Here is a 6,487-nt window from a genome sequence, read left to right as displayed (position 1 = left end):
TGCGCTGTTGTTGGAGATTTCTGAGAGTAGTTCTTTTGACAGAGCTAACATTGATGCACTGGTTGATGAAGTGGAGAAGCTTAATAGTGAGAAAGCTAATCTTAGAAGAGAGCTCGAAGCACTTACAATTCAGATGAGTGAGGAACTTGAAACTAGAAGGAAAGTTGAAGACCAGATCAGAGATAAAGAACATGAAATATTCAAGATCAAACAAGAAAATGCTACCTTATATGAGCATTGGCATGAAGAGAAAGAAGAAAAAGAAGGCATACAAGCAGATCTAGATTTGGCTATGAAAAGGAATGAATATCTTACAAAGGAACTTGCTGAGGCTAATGAGAAGATTAATAAATTCAATAAGAGATCTTCAATTCTTAATGAGCAGATACAATCTCAAAGGATGAACAATGACACAGCCGAGCTAAGCTACTCTACATTTGAAAAAGGTGAACCTTCTAATACTAAGAATAAATTGCATGAAGGAAAGTCTACACCTAAATTTTAGATACCCACCGATAAGAAATCTTACAAATCTATTTGTTTTAACTGTCACAAACTAGGACGTACTGCAAATGTGTGTAGAAGCAGATCTGAGGAAAACATTGGTTATAGACCTAACACTAGATATGTGCCTAGGAGATTTGAAGTTTACTATTATAAATGTAATTATATGGACATAGATCAATTGAATGTAGGTATGGAGAAAACATCCCAACACCTCATATGTGCACAAGACATGTTGGTGATTGGAGAAGGAATTATGATAACCGAAGAAACATGAATTGGACAAAAACCCTATCCTAACTGGTTTAGTCCTTATGAGATGGAGAAAATAATCAATGTGATTTGCATAATTTGCAACAACTATGGACATGTATCTATGAACTGAAGAAGAAGAATAGGGAGAGGCAATGCAGGACCTTGGAGAGCATTTGGAATGGCCTGCTATCAATGTCATAAACTGGGACATATTGCTAAGTTTTGTTGAACGCAAAAGAATCAACCGATAAGTCACTCTACAAATCAGAAAGGGAAGAAGATAGTAGATGTTGAAGAAACCAAAGCCGAGATGGATAAGATCTGGAAGAAGAAGAGTGATGACAAAGCATCAGAGGATTCCAATTCTTCACCAGGTGTGGAGAATTCTTAACTGACAAACTAAGTTGTTTTTACAACTTGGGGTGTGCATATTGTCAAAACTTGTGATGTACCCCAAGATTATGTACTATAAGTTGATTTGTGCATTTTGATGTTTTTGATAAGGGTTTTGAATCATTACTGACAAGTAGACTTCAGTTGTGGCAATCGATAATGCATTTTAGAGTATTTTAAATATTTAGAGTTTTGTCGGTAAAAAGCATTTATTGTAGATGATAGAAAGCAAATAAATAGAACTTTTTAGTTCACTTGTCACTTTACAATTTTGAGAAAATGTGGAGAGCAATCTAGAGAAATGAAAAGTGTGCCAACAACATTTAATCCATTTTCTAGCAACCTAAAGCAATCAGAGTAAAAATTTTGTTCAGTGATCAGACTGTTGAAGGTTTTGTCAGTTGAAAACCTAGTTTCAAAGCTAAAAGGTATTTATCTGATAATTCTTGCTCTGTTTTCAAAAATTTGCGTAGTTGAAATGGATACTCTACATCTTATTGATGTGACGGAGAGGGCACAATTGGAATTTAAGAGGCATCCATATAGGTCTAAAGAAATGAACCCTGTCAATGCATTGTTTGGTGTACCGAATGGTGTTTTTCATGTTGAGGATGTAATATCCTTCAACCACTGCAAATTAGATGATTTGGGTGTAATAGAAATTTCCAAACAATTCAAGACTTTGTGGGATAAGAAGGGTATCTTGAAAGATCAATTTAAGAGCATTGTCGATAAAGGTTTTCATCATTCAATAAACTTTATTGATGATTTTGATGATGAGCTAACCAAATTTGTCCTGAGCCACATTCACGATCAATTCATGTTGTTAGATAGGCCACATAAATTCCCAAAATAGGCAATCCATGCGGTAATCGGTTTCTGCTCAACCGATGAAGTACCATTATTGAGATCAATGTCCAAGAATGAAGTAGAAAAGCTCACAGGATCAAAGTGGGATGGAAGAGCTATGACTGTAAACAATATAAATGATCCTGCTATCAAATTTGGTTCGATGGTAATAGGATACAAAATTTTCTACTCTAGCAGATTGAACAACATACTGGCAACGGTTATTTATACTGCCTACCAGATGATTAAGGAAGGTATTAACTATGACTTGGTAGAAGCTTTGAGAAGCCAATTAATAGAAAATTTGGAAGTTGTCAGGAGAGAAAAGAAACTTATATTCAAATTTGGTTAGCTAATCATAGGTTTATTCTTTTATTTCCAAAAAAAATTTCCCGGTATAGGTGATATTCAATGGATATCTAATACCCTTGCACTGTTGCAAATAAAGAACAATATCTGGATGATCAAGGATAAGTTTGATGATATCAAATGGGGATACTTCAATAAATTTTAAAAGAAAATGCATGGAAGAGAGAGGATACTGGCTGAAGTAGTAAACAAGTATGAAGATTCTATTTGTTTCATGGTTGATACAGATACATGCATGATGGGAGTTGTAATTCATCAAACCACATGGGTAATGCCCATGGGTTATAAAATAGATAAGGATCTAATCATTTCCTACGTTGATCATTTATTAAGCCAACCGGTAGATGCCACTGCACAGAGATTTGGAACTTACAAAGAAAAACTACTACAAGTTCACTCTGAACTTTAGCAACCGGTAATTTCTAAGAAGGTTAAGAAGAAAATAGAAGCTATGGATGAGAAGGTAGGCATTTCAAAGGAGCATCTAGCAACAACAAAGGCCAAACATACTACTGAACAAGGAGGCACTTACAGTGTGCCAACCAGTCCTACAACCGATAAAACTAGAATTGTCAGAGCTGCTAAAAAAAGAAAGCAGAAGATAAGGCTAAACTTGTTGATTCTCAGAGGGATAAGCCCTCTAAAATGTAATTCAAAAGGAGAAGGAAGACTATGGATACTCTTGCCACATCGAATCAAACCACTAAGAGGAAAAGAGGAAAGAGGAAAAACACTCAAACATGCAGATGAAGAGGTCACTGAATCTAAGGTGGACAAAAGGCCACTAAGAGAAAGTGTTAAAAATCAAAAGAAAACTAGTAAGGGAAAGACCTCAATTCTTCTAACTTTAGAAGATTCTTTTAAGAAAATGATGTTGTATATAAAGGACTATAGAATCTATAAAGGTTTGAATGTATTATTTGACCATTTATCTGAAAGTCAGTGAAGGGAAATTGAAGATGTAGTCATCTTCAGTATGAATAAGTATAGAAAAGCACTCATTGAGTTACAAGGACTAATTCCCAATCCTTTATATGATCTTATTAATGATGGATGGCAAGCTGCCATTAGATAGGATAAAGAATTCATTGATTATACATTAAAAAATTTACAAACAAAAGCTATAGAAGAAGAAATTAAACAGTTAAAAGTTGAAGTAAAGGCATTGCAAAGATCAAAGAAGAAATTGGCAAGGATGCTCATTGGTAAAACATAATCAATCTTTAAAGAGACTACATTTGTGCTGAAAAAGGCTTTAGGCCTTGTCCTCGATGAAGAAGATGAGCATGATACTCCTGTTAAATTAAAGGGAGAACACTTTTTTGAGGGTGTAAAGCCTACATATTTTCAACCAGATAGTAAATATCTACAAGATGATCCTATTGAAACTCAATCGATAGATATAGAAGATGATGATACCAATAATGCAGTTAATGATGACATAGATAATGTTGACAATACCGAACATAATGTAAATGTAGTGGATATTGATTTACAAATAAATGATCCCCTAGAGAAAAAACAAGATATAAATAATGAAGGTGAAAAGGAAATTGATAAGAGTTCAAGAGTGCAACCGATGAATGCTCAATCCGTAGAATCACAAAAACCATTGGTTAATGTAACTATAGATACAAATGTAAGTGATGTTACAAATAATAGCCTGAAGGATATGGAAAAAAAATCATAAGGCATTCTGGATACTGAACAAAGTGTGGAAATTCAACCACCACCGGTAAAGGAACATCATGTTGAAAGTCAACCACCATCGGGCACTACAACATTAGAGAAAAAAAAGGAAGAGAAAGAGAAATAAAAGTCAGATGAAAAGAGAATAGAGGAAAAGAAGTAGAAAACTATGACTGATGATGATGAGGACTCTGTGAGCATAAAAGGTCCTATAGATATGGACAATCTAAGTTCCTCAGAGTTAATGTAGATTTCTACTGCTATGCAATCCCATGAACATAAGAAGAGATTGAAAGAACAACAATGAGAAGTAGAGACTATTAGCACTGTTGTTTAAATTTTGTCAAGTCTCCTACAGGAGATTAATACAGATCATTTAACTACATCAATTGCTAAACTTGGATAGTTAGTTGTTGATGCCGATAAACAACTAAAATCACTTGATGAAATAGCACATTCTTTAGTAGAAAAAGATTATAAGAAGAGAAGGGGAGAGCAATTGGTTTTAGAAATTGACACAGGTAAAGTTGCTTTAATAGTGAATAAAGATCTTTTGAAAACCGGATTAGAAACTGGAGGTAAAATTTTGGCCACTATATCCAAAGTCTCATTATTCTATTCCCACTTAAAGAAAAAGAGAGAAGATACAGAGAAGAAACTAGAAAGGATAAGTGAAGCATTCATACCAGTAAAGGACTCCGCTTTAGCTTTTGGTAAATTAGTTGATGCTTTACAACACATATTAGCATTATGTGATTTTGAGCAGGTGAAGTGGATCAGATCATTGAAGGAGCTGCAGACTCCAGTTAATTCCCAAAGTTGAACTTCTTTAGAGAGCATATAAGGAGTCTGAAGCAATTTTTACTACACCGAAAATGAGCACTATTGATGCTATGGAAGAGTTAGCTGCACAAATTTTGACACATGTTGAAATAACTAAGACATTGTTTGAAACATGGGAAAATGACCTTAAGTACTTAAAGTTTCATTTTAGTGATATTTTCTTGAGAATTGCTTTGTAAAGACTTCAAAACTCTCATATCTATCTATCTATATATGCAGTTTTTGATGATAATTTTAATGTAATGTATTTTATTTGGCATTGTTGTCAAAGGGGGAGTAGAATTAGTTTAAGGGTTAAAATTTTGTTTCAGGGTATAATGATTCAATTTGTTAGCAGCAATTACTAAGGGGGAGTATGTGTTGATATGAGTCCATGTAATCTGTATATGTCACTTTTTGTGTTGCACACTTAGTTGTCATTTTTTTTTCTAAGTGTTGCCATCAATGCCAAAGGGGGAGATTGTTCGCATTTGATCATTTAGTCAACCGATAATGCAATGTAATGCTTGGTGCAATCGGTGCTGGTCTATAGATGTAAAGAGGTTAGACTTATGTGTGATGACTATTCTACATGTTGTCATTTATGGAAACTATGTTTTTCTTGTCATCCATATTATACAATGCAACTGGTAAGAGTTAATTGGTAAACAAAGTCAACTTCATCAGAACCGGTAAGAAGGTTCTCAACTGGTAAATTGACAGATAGAGTCTCAAACCGACAATCGGTACAAGAAATCCATGAAGGATGAAGGGATGTTGTTTTGCAAGAACATCAAATACTACCAGATGAAGCTGTATTCATGACCGCACAAGCAGATTTGATCGGGTGTGTGAATTTTGTTTGACAGAACAGTTGTGATGGCAGAAACCTAGCTAGTAGTGATGTAAGTCACTGAGATCGGTAAAATAATACAGATTCAAATTATTTATGTCGGTGTCCGACCTAATTAATGTGTTCATTGCAAGATTATGTAGATACATTGAACCTAGGGAATTGTAACAAGGTTCTAGCCGACCTAATGATACTTTAAAAATATGTGATGAAGTATGGAGGACATAGAATGGAGAATTAATGTGAAATAATTAATGTGTGAAGAAAGTTAGCGAATCTTGTATTTTCTGATAGTGCAAAGATCAGAGGAGTTGAGAGATGAAATCTTTGTGATATTGTAATTTTCTAAGGTGGATCTTATCAAACACAGAAGGTGTTATATTGAGATCATTTGTACTTGTTGCCTCCCTAATAGTTGCAATAAGAAAATCCTCTTACAAGGTCACTCCTAACAGAGTGCAATCAGATCCTAACAGTTTTGATCATTAAATCCTCCAATCAGGTGACACATTAACTTGTGTTTGCAAATCCCAGTAACTTGGGTAGCTCCTAATAGGGCTGGACCTCATAGGCCTTATTGTATAGCTATTAACTAGGCTTAGACACTTCTAACAGGGTGTGCCCCTAACCGCATGTTGTAAGACCTTAATCGATCATATCTCTATACCACAGATAGTTGATCTTGTGGGTACTAACTCCCACCATGGATTTTCCCATTTGGGTTTTCCACGTATATGCTATTGTGTCTTGTGG

The sequence above is a fragment of the Cryptomeria japonica genome, chromosome 10 (assembly GCF_030272615.1).
Source record: "Cryptomeria japonica chromosome 10, Sugi_1.0, whole genome shotgun sequence".
Taxonomy (NCBI): Eukaryota; Viridiplantae; Streptophyta; class Pinopsida; order Cupressales; family Cupressaceae; genus Cryptomeria; species Cryptomeria japonica.
The sequence above is the reverse complement of the archived record's forward strand: the minus strand, read 5'-3'. Positions refer to the sequence as shown.